Raw genomic sequence first — 11723 nt, 5'->3', positions numbered from 1 at the left:
ACATTCCTCTAGGAACATCACATGTAAGCCATTTCTTTGCCCACATGACACTGGGCTTCAAAACAATGTAGATATTTTGTAACAGTGCACTTTACAATGATTTTTAAAAACACTTTTTAGATATGGTGAGATATAAGTCATCATATTTGAAATATCAGTAATGCTCTCAGTATGTTATTTTTTTTACCTAAAAAAAAATTGAGCATTTGATAATACTAAATATTCTTGTCCTATTAAAGCTTTTAGGGAGAAGGTAAGATATAAAATGTTAAGATTAAATTCTGTTAGTTTTCATAGCAATACATACCTATCTTTTCCCATGTGCTCTCTTTTCCTTCTGACTCTTCTGTGCTTTAAATTCTTGCCAGCTACTTCTTTCACTTTTCTCTCCTCTTCGAATATTTTTTTCACCCCATCACTCAGATCTCTTTCACTATATAAAGTCTGTGTTCTTCCCCTGTGCCATCATGATTGCAAGGGAATTTGTTTCTAAGGTGAAATATCTATTTCTGGGAACATTTGAGTCTGAATTCTTGTACAAGTAATACAGCATGTTAATTCATGATAACCCCAAACTAGAAACAGCCAAGAAGATGGCCAGTTGATGTTCTCTCTCATTGATGTTTTTATCTCTCTCTCCCCCTCCCCCTTCCTCTCTCTCTAAAGTCAATAAAGAAAAAAAATTAAAAAACAACAACAAATTTATAGACAGAGGCAAATAACAGTATGGTGATTACCAGAGGGAGGGGATTGGAGGTAGTAAACAATAAAGGGGATCAAATATAGGGTGACAGGGTGATGGAAGAAGATTTGACTTTGGGTGGTGGGCACACAATGCAATATGATGATCATGTGTCATAGAAATGTACACTTGCAGTTTATATAATCATATTAACCAATGTCATCCCAATAAATTTAGTAAAATAGGAGGCAGAAATTAAGTCCAAACAAGCACTTATTTAAATAAATAATCATTTAAATAACTTTTTACTTTTTCTCACTATAAGATAGTTCATAGCATAGGCAGCAAAGATATATATATATATATATATATATATGAGAGTGAGTGTCAACAAGGCAAAGATGGGCAGTTGGAGGTAAAAGGGGAGAAAGAGGAGGAGCTCAGATTAAATATCCTTCTACGTCGGGTCTTGGTCTAGTGTTTAAATTTAAAAAGAAACGTATATAACACATGGGAAAATAAACAGATTAGTTACAAACACAGTGACACTTTGCATTTTATAAGCAGTTGATGTGATATTTAGGGTTGTTGAATGATGATATTATTTTATACTCAGATTATGTCTCTTAAAGAGTAAGCATATATCTAAAATGTTGGATGGAATTTTAATTAAACAATTTTACATTTAATTAATTCTGTAACATTTCAGAGTTTCCATTGTGCTATGGTGTTTTTTATTATCTCCCTTTTTCCAATTCCCTTACTACTCTGGTTGTCAGGACTTTACTTAACAAATTTTATGGTGATGTCTGTGCATTCTTCCATTCATCATTCAATACATATAGTTTGAGAAATTGCTATGTGTCAGGCACTGTTCTAAACCTGCTGGGCATATAGTCGTGAAAACAAGAGATAAATTTCCTACCCTTGTGTAGTTTATCTTCTAGCAAAAAAGATAGAACATACATAAATAAACAGGCAAATATAATAAATAATGCCAAATGATGTGTTATCAAGAAAATAAAGGAAGGGTAAAAATTCAGTGATGGAGTGTCCTTTTTCACAGAGAGAGCAAGGGAATCTTACAAACAAAATCCTAGAAGGAGCTGAGAGAGTGAGCCAGGTATCTAAGGAGAAATTGCAAATGAAGGATTAGAAGTAAGATTAGGATAAAGCACCATGGACATATACAGAAGGCAACACTGAAGTTCTAAGTCACTAATTTAATTCTCAGATAAATCTCATTATTTTCAGAAGCATATTTGGTAGCTTCCTTTCACAGGGTGAAAACAAATGCAGTACTGCAAGCCTGAAGCACAGTTTCCATTAAAAAACATTCCTCCCCCCCCCCCCCCCATGTTTTAGGCAATTTCAGGTTGACTTTCTAAAATGAACTAAGATTTAATTTTATCATGATTATGCTAAATATGTGAAACTTTGCAGCTCATTTAGATTTATGAAGAGAAAGCCACATAATGAATTCAGATATCATTTCAGCTAAATTTGGAAGTCAGTTTTTCGAGAAATGAAGAATTGTGTTACATTGCTTAGCAAGGATTACACAGAGTCAGCTGGTTTCTCCAAGAACAGGTGATGCCAAACTAGCTCCATTTTCGTTTTAGACAGAATTGCTAGGCTCGTAGATCAGAGGAAGGGTAGATATAAAGCTTATCTGGATTTTATTAAAGTAATTGAAAGTTTCTTTAAGCTTGTGAAAAGATTATGGGACTGGTGTTAGTACCGCTATGTTTCTTGGTAACGGATTGATAAGGTGTATCCCAATTTGCTACTTAACAGATAAATGTTGGCTTGAAGAAAGTTTCTCAGTATGTGGCTTATGGATCTGCCCTTGCCCTGTACACCTTAACAATTTTACTAGTGACTTAAATGAATGAATTAGGTCCAAGCCACACTTCATATGCTAGAATGATGTGGCAGAGCAACAAAATAAAGTTTTCTTAGAAATAAGCATTAAAGTTGTATCCTTAGATGAAAAAATCAGCTGCAAAAAGAACAAAATAAGAAGATATCACTTAGGAGAAGCATGGGTAAACAGTTTCATGTGGCTATCAAAACTGACACCTTGGGCTGTGTCATTGGAAAGAATTGTGTCTATAACAAGGGTGATGCATCATTTGCTCTGCTTTGTATTAGCCAGACAGACCATATGCCATTTTCAGTTTCAGGCACCAGACGATATTTAGGAATATATTTGTAGAAAAGAAAGAACTTGAAAGAATATCACATGAAGAAACACTGGTAAGACAAGAGGATACTTTGTCTATTAAAGAGACGTGATAACCCTGGCCGGTTTGGCTCACCGGTTGGAGCGTTGGCCTGTGGACCAGAGAGTCCCGAGTTTGGTTCTGCTAGGGGCACGTACCAAAAATCAAAAGAAGTAAATAAAAAAATAAAGAGACGTGACAAATATGAAGAGTAGAAAAAGACAAAAATGGAAATGGAAACCAGATGGAATCAGATTTAAACTTAACCTAACTGCAACCTAAGGATGAATTGGTCCAGAGAATGACTTAGTTTCTTTGGGTTGCCATAATAAAGTACCACAAACCGAGTGGCTTAAAACAACAGAATTTTGTTGTCTCAGTTCTGAAGTCTGAGATCAAGGTATTAGCAGGGTTGGATGGTTGGGGCTGTAGGGGAGAATTTATTCCATACCTCTCTCCTAGTCTCTGGGGTTTTCCTTGCAATCTTTGCTTTTCCTTTTCTATAGATGCTTCACCTCATCTCTGCCTTCCTGTTCACATGGTGTTCTCCCTGTGGGTGTGTCTGTCTCCAAATTTGCCCCCTTTTTATAAGGACACCAGTCATATCAGTTTAGGGTCCCACCTTAGTTCAGTATAAACTGCAATGACTATTTCCAAATAAGGTCACTGATTTTGAGGTCCTGTTGAAACTTCAATTTATGAGTGTTGGGGGACATGATTCAACCCATCACAGTGACTAACCGTTGAATGGCATGTGATTTTCCCCATATTTTTTTTTTCTTTAAACACCAGGATTAAAGAGACAAATTAGGTGGCCTGAGAAATACATATTTATTTTATTTTATTTTATTTTATTTTTTTATCCTCACCCGAGGACATTTTTCCATTTTTTTTTTTTTTTGGTGTTCAGGTAGAGTGGGAGGGAGAGAGAGGAACAGAGAGAGAGAGAGGAACATCGATGTGAAAGGGACACATCAAGTGGCTGCCACCCGCACAACCGACCAGGGCCGGGGACAAACTGCAACCGAGGTACGCGCCCTTAGCGGGAACCGAACCTGGGTCTCTCAGGACCGCAGGCCGATGCTCTAACCGCTGAACCAAACCGGCCAGGGCGAGAAATACATATTTAAAAAAATATTTTCTATGATTAAAAAGAGAATGGTAAATATTTTTAAGAATCTATAAATTATTTTTTATGGCAAAATCTCCCATATTCAACCTAAATTTTCCTCACTTGTTAGATAAAACTAAACCCTTCGTTATCTCTGAAATGTTCTGACGACAAATTGTGCTGAATCAGCAGATATGGGCTCATCTCATGTATGGCTGTTTGCTTTTGTTCCCCCTAGGTAAGATTTTTTTGTTTGTTTGATAAGATTTAGTTATATTTGCTTCCAAACCTGTCTATGCCTGACATGTCAATATAATTATGTGATTTAACTAAATATTACCTAAGGTTATAATATTTAAGTGGGGAAAAGTATATTTATTTTTATAAAAATATGGTTCACATTCTGGAAATATACTGTGAAAGTAAATTTTATTTTTATTTTTTTTTAATTGTCAAATGAGATATAGGGAAATAATTGTGAAAGTCTGAAAAAAATGTCAAATTGTGAAAGCATGTGCATTCATTGCTTCCCAAGTGTCTTCCTTTTTCTTAAAAAAGATTAAAGCTGGAAATTTTAGAAGATGACTTGTGAGTGAGGTTTTTGCAGGAATGATAATGAAGGGTAAGAATCAATGGAGACATTCAAAGAAAGGACCTCGGCACTACAACAAGACAGGAGAGTAAGTCTACCCTTACTTATTTTAAATCAAAATAAAATGTTTATAATGCTATTTTATGTATTTTTAAGACTGGGATTTAGTCACTAAGGTAAGAGGAAAGAATGGATGTTGGATAAAAAACTAGCAACTCTGTCATTGGTAGAGTATTTTCTTTTCTCTGTGTGTGAATACTGAGCTCCTTAGCTGCAGTAGTTAGCAGTAAGAAGCACTGGATCATGAAGCATAAACTATATATACAGCATTCCTGTTGTGTTAATTTAAAAACAAATGGCAGAATTCTAACAAACTGTCTTTTGGTGTTTGCTTTTTAGAGTGATGGGCATAGGATCTGAGTCTTAATTACCTTTAGCTTTTATGACTACTTTTTACTGCATCAAATGTTTGACTAGGCAAAGCATGTTTTGGTGGACAGCTCTCTTTTATTATTTTTAAATTTTTTAATTTATTTTTCAGAGAGAAGAAGGGAGAGGGAGAGATAGACAGAAACATTGATGAGAGAGAACATTGATTGACTGCCTCCTGCATGCCCCCCACTGGGGATTTGGCCCACAACCTGGGCATGTGCCCTAACCGAGAATTGAACCAGTGACCTCTTAGTGCATGGGTCCATGCTCAAGCACTGAGCCACACCAGCTTGGCAACAGCTCCCTTTTAAAAGAAACTGAGCCCTGGCTGGTGTGGCTCAGTTGGTTGGGCATTGTTCTGTGCACCACAAGGTTGCTGGTTCAATGGTCAGGGCACATACCCATATCTGGAGGCAGCTGATTGGTGTTTTGCTCTCATGTAGATGTTTCTCTCTCTCCCTCCCTCTCTCCAAAAATTAATTTAAAAATTATTAAAATAAAAGAAACTGAAAGTCCTACTAAAACTCTTCAAGTGATCTGGTATTATGGTGCTCATTTTGGATGAGGCAACGTACTCCTTCCTGAGGTCAGTCAAATTTGACATTTCTGGGTTAAGGTATTGCCCTTCAAAGTTACATAATAAATTGGAATGAAACTGTCCTTCTTGCTTTTGATAAAACTGATCAAAAGAGCACCAAGAGTAATCACTACTTACAATCATATTTAACAACATTTCTTCCATTTATCTAATCTCTAAGAATAATTTAGGCTATTTGTCTAGTGAAATTTATTAGATATCATGATTTGTTACGTCCTTTCTACAATCTATCAAGTGCTCCTAATATAATGAACAAGATGAAGAATAATAATGCGAACACTTAAAAGGTGCCTACTACTTCCAGAAACTGTTATAGTGCTTTATTACCTCACTTAATCTTCCTTACCATTCTTAGAGGTAGGTATATTATTATTCCCGTTTTTGCAGATAAGAGAACTGAGGCACAAAGGTTAAACAACTTGTATGAGATCATACAGCTGGCGAGCAGAACGGGAATTATTAACATCACAATTTCGTAAGGTACATTTTATACTATATGGAGGTAAAACATGTCTCAAAGTTTGGTTTAAAAATGAGTGCCACCTTACCAAAAAGTGATATAAATGAGTGTCACTCATAAGTTCATTTTCAAACTTACTAAGCTTCGTTCACCTCGGATAAGGAAAACATGAATGTGCTTTAATTTTATTAAATATCAGTGATGATTTAGTAATGGAGGAGCTGATATAAAATAGTTTGGGGGTCTTTTCAACCTAAAAATCTTGTTGTTGACCCCTCACCCCCATTCCATAGGCTTCTTTCCTCACGTGTAGATTCCAGTAGTGCGGTGAATCAAGCGCATCAGTGACAGCGTGCTGTATCTCTCAGGCATATTTCAGCTGACACAGGAGGAAAGCCACTGAAATGTAGTATTTTATTTTTCTAAATAATTATTTGATGACAGTCCATTTATATATTACTTAGTGACATATTTAGAGCAGTGTTTACAAAGTTGCAATTTTAATCTTTCAATCCATGCATATACAATGAGGCCGTGTAAAGCTGGCAATGAAGGAGACTTCTAAAACCTTGAATTCATGAATATCTCAGTTCTGGTTTCCTATGTAAGAACCATTCCCCAAAATAATGACTTCACATAACAATGTATTACTATTTCCCGTGGTTTTGTGGATAACTGGGCTCAAGTGGTAGGTCCTCGGTCTTAGGGTCTCTTGTGTGGCTGCATTTAGATAGCGGCTGGGACCAAAGTAACCTGACAGCTCCACTGGGCGGACTGTCTACCTTGGCTTCTTTTCTTCCATGTATGTAGTGCTTCTGAGCTCCCTGGTTCTTTTTCCACACGGTGTCTTACCTTCCGGCCTCTCCACATGGCTTGGCCTTGTTGTTGCCTGGTAGTACAAGGTGCTCAGAGGTGGTGGCTGACGTCCAGGCCATTGGAGGACTATGCTGAAACTGATATAGGAGCGCTTCCTCTGTATTCTTTTGGTTAAACTATTTTGTTTAGGGCCTGATTAGATTCAAGGAGGTGGAGAAATAGATTCTATATCATTTTTTAAAATTCTCACTCAAGGATAGCATTTCTATGAGAGAGAGAGAGAGAGAGAGATTGATGTGAGAGAGAAATATTCATTGCTTGCCTCCCATATACACCCCGACCAGGGATCGAACCTGCAACCTAGGTATGTGCCCTGACTGGTAATCAAACCCGCAACCTTGTGATGTAAGGGATGATACTGCAACTAACTGAGCCACCCGGCCAGGGCAGATTCCATGTCTTATGGGGGAGTGCCAAGGTCATATTTCATAAGAGCATGTGGAATGTGAGGTATTGTTGTAGCCATAGTTCTTGTTGCAGATCATATTTCTTACAAATTTCTAATCAGACATGCTTTACATGTGGTAATAGGGAGAGAATAATACAAATATGTTGAGATGTGCCTCCTACCAAGATGCCTGGACTTCACAGCTTATTGACTTGTTTCCATTCAAGGTCCCAGATCTTTGGGAGTCTAAAAAGAGTAACCAAATGTTCTGATTAGTCTTCTATTATCCAGTCCTTCCTGCTCTGAGAAGGCTTGGGCAAAGGATCTGGAATGGATATCTTTTTTTTGGAGGGGGGGTTAATATCAATAATGGACAAAAATCCATAACTGGTCTGCTCTTTGTATTATCTTATGGTTCACTCTTAAAGGAAGCTGGGCACAGGAGACTAGGCTGGGTGTGTGGTAGACAGTTAGCATCTAGGTGTGGAATTCAAATCAAACCCATAGTATCTTAGACAAGCAAATTAAAGGTTCAAAGGGAAAGAAGCACAGGAAATCATGCAGGACAGTAAGAACCAAAATTCAACAGTAAGTAAGAAAGTATTTTTAAAAATTGAGTTATTAGGATAAGACTTCTGCTTCAGATAGGAATTGGTTATCAATTTAGGTTGGGGTTGAGATAGAGGGTGAGGGATTGGTAGCCCCAGCCAGGAAGAGAGACTAGAGAGGATACCAGGGAGAAATTGGTATCTTTCAAATATTGATTTTTCTGCCTCACAACATGTATAGCCATGATGACTGATTTGTTAGCATCAAAGAAAGACTCAAAACATATACCAATCATTTTAAGTAACTAAAATATTATTTCATATGATGTTTTTATAGATGGTACCATATAATTTTGGTAGATGAAACAGTAGAATGTAAAAGTGTAATACATTTTATTGTTTGTTTTACTTATACATTCTTTAGTTTCTAGAATCTGATTTTTTTAAGAACTAAGTTGTATATGTGAAGATAATGTGAACAATGTACACTTTAGTGAATATCCTTGGTTACATGTGGTCATATTACATTACATTATTTTTACTACTATTGTTTATAAAGTACAGGCTATATTATCTTTAAAAATTGAACATAGGTATAGATGATTTAGTTTTGATGATTTTGTCATCTTGCATAGTCTGGTTGATTTTTATACAGTTGTTTGAGAGACTAATCAGGAGAAATACAAGGGCGATTTAGTTTTTGAATAAAACCCCAAGCCAAAGTTTAAAATTTCTACAGAGAATAGGCTTTCTAATCTTGCCTGAATAAGACTGGAATTGTTCTAGCCAAAGCAAAGTGTTGAATAATAAAATTTTTCTTAAGCTCAGCTAATCTATTTTTAGGCATGACATAGTGAATAGAATCAAATTATGCCTTCTTAGGAAAAATAGCAATAGCAGTAAGTGGCTATATACTCTTACAGAGTAGCATTTGCATTTGAATAGACGTTTTTTATCAATCAGAAGAATCATTAGCTAATATTTCATTTAAATAATTAGAAAGTTTTTAGTAAATGCTCTGATTTCAAAATCTAAGGATGGAAACCCAAATCTAACCTTCTTCCTACAAAATATTTTATGTAAGAAACAGCACAAAGTAATGGACTGTAAAATGGTACACAACATAATTATATAAAGTTTCTTTAGGGAAAACAATAAAATAACTTATTTAGGTATTGAGGCTATTAGGAGTATGCATGCCAAAGAAATAAATCCAATTATCGTTAACACAATTATAAAAAATGGTTCTCAAATATCAAGAGAATATGTATGTATACATATATGTTATATACAATATCTAAAACATTATATATAATAGTAGAATTAGTAAATTTTAACAATTTATGATTTAAAAAATAAATATGTAGACTTTAAAAAAGTATTTGAAAGCATTATATTGACTTTGCTCATTCATTTATAATCTTTTTACTAAGGAATATATAATTATACATGAACACTATTACTATTTTTCATTTTGTGGGTTTCTTTTATTTTTTTATTTTTATTTATTTTTTATTGATTTTACAGAGAGAGAGAGAGAGAGAGAGAGAGAGAGAGAGAGAGAGAAACATCGATGAGAGAGAACATCAATTGGCTGCCTCCTGCATGCCCCCCACTGGGGATTGGGCCCACAGCTGGGCATGTTCCCTGAATAGGAATCGAACCAGTGACTTATTGGTACATGGATTGATGCTCAACAAGTGAGTCGCACTGGTTGGGCTGAGGGGTTTCTTTTAACATATTGTTTATTAGAGTAGTTTTACAGTTTCTGTTTTTAGGAAAATTTTCTTTATTTAAAAAAAAATTTGAACCAAAAGGACTACACTTTGGTCACCAGAAAAGTTCTTAAAAGTTTCTCAAGTTTTATTTTTATTTTATCTTCTTTATTTAGAATTTATACCCTACCTACATCTGCAAAGATTTGAAATGACTTATGAGATTAGCCATGATGCAACATAAGCAATTAAGGACAGAATGAAAATGTATCATCTACATATAGTAGAGGGAATGAGGTAAACAGATATCCAAGACAGGTAACTGTTAGAATTGGGGCACTGATCCTGGCCGCAAATTCCTGTCAGTCAGGACAAAAAGGATGATCTCGTGGAACCATAGAATTTAAATTCCTGACTAGAGAAAGCATTTAGCTATTAGGATTCTTTTCATTAGTCTCCACTCAGGTTCTATTTTAATAAATTGTTTAAGAGACGTTGTATAAGAAACAGAGCATTGCTTCATTTAAGACAAACTCACACATTCTGTTCAAATATAACCATAAAATAGCATACCTCCATTTAATACTTTCTTAAATTGTTTTATTTAAAAAAATAATACATATGCATGTGAAAAATTAATTTTTCTAAAATGGCATAAAATTAAAGTTTAAGGTATCTTTAGTTTCTTTACTTTCTCTCACCTCCTCTCCCTTCCTCAAAAGTAGCAACCTTTGACATTCTGCTTTAAGCTCTTACAGTGGTTTTCTCTGTAACTCTAAATAATACCATTAAACTTAACTTTATTTATTTTTTTAATCCTCACCCAAGGATATTTTTTTTTCCATTTATTTTTAGAGAGAATGGAAGGGAGGAAGGATAAGAGAGAGAGAGAGAGATACTCGATCAGTTGCCTCTTGCACAACCACAATCAAGGCCTGGGATTGAATCTGCAACCCAGGAATGTGCCTTTGACCAGGAATCAAACCTGTGACCCTTTGGTCTGAGGGCCAACGCTCTATCCACTGAGCCACACCAACCAGGGTGCACTTTACTTATTGATTGTCAAAATAAATAGTAGTGATAGACTTCCTACTATTGATAGGAAATTTGCAAAGTTTTTCTCCTTACTCCCATTATTTTAAAAAGTATTTATTTATTTATTTACTTTTATCAAGAGAGGAAGGGAAAGGGAGAGAGAGATAGAAACATCCATGAGAGAACATTGATCAGCTGCCTCCTACTTGCCCCCTAGTGGGGGTGGAGCCCACAACCCAAGCATATGCCCTGACTGGGAATCGAACTGGTGACCTGGTGCATGGGACAATGCTCAATCCACAGAACCACATCAGCTGGGCATCATTCCCATTTTTATTAGTCCTATATTATAGTCCTCTTATTGAGTAAAATTAAAACTTTAAATTGTACTTAAATTTGTATTTTCTAAGCGGTAAACTTGAGATAGTGCCTCTTGACTCTCCCAAACAAGAAGAGGAAATTAGTGTTCTTACCCTCCCCTCCTTCTCTTCTTTGCCCAGTTTTGCCAGCTCTTGACTACTTTTCCATAATTGTTATAGTCCAAATTCTATGCGTCCAATGCTTTCAAATGCCAAAGCTCAAAACGTCAGAGTTTGGACTAAGGACATGTTGATTGATTGAGAAGGAGCCAACCAAGAAGATAGGAACCCTAGTGGTTCCTTAAATCCATTTTAAGAAAGTACCCAGTTCAGACTTTTTTATGTCATGGAAAGGGAAAATGGGAGGAGCTGTTTTTATAAAACTCAAGCCATAAGCAGAATTCCTCTAATGATTTGCATGTCTATATGCAAGACTAAGCAGGAGCTACTAACTTGAAGGTCATGGGAAAAACAAAGGCTTGAACAAGATGGAGTCATAGGGACTGAGCATTTTATTCTGTTACTTAATCTGTATTTAATTTATAAAAGTTGAAAACTGATGACTGGAAGGCCAGATATAGACATTAAAAAATGTTAGGTTTGACTCACATGCTGACTCTATTTTTAAAGGAAATTGAATTAATGGCTAATGTGTGAAAATACAGAGATTTCATGTGAATATTCTCCTTTGCTTTTCTTCTC

This window comes from Molossus molossus, unplaced genomic scaffold (assembly GCF_014108415.1).
Source record: "Molossus molossus isolate mMolMol1 unplaced genomic scaffold, mMolMol1.p scaffold_m16_p_1, whole genome shotgun sequence".
NCBI lineage: Eukaryota > Metazoa > Chordata > Mammalia > Chiroptera > Molossidae > Molossus > Molossus molossus.
This window is presented reverse-complemented; position numbering follows the sequence as displayed.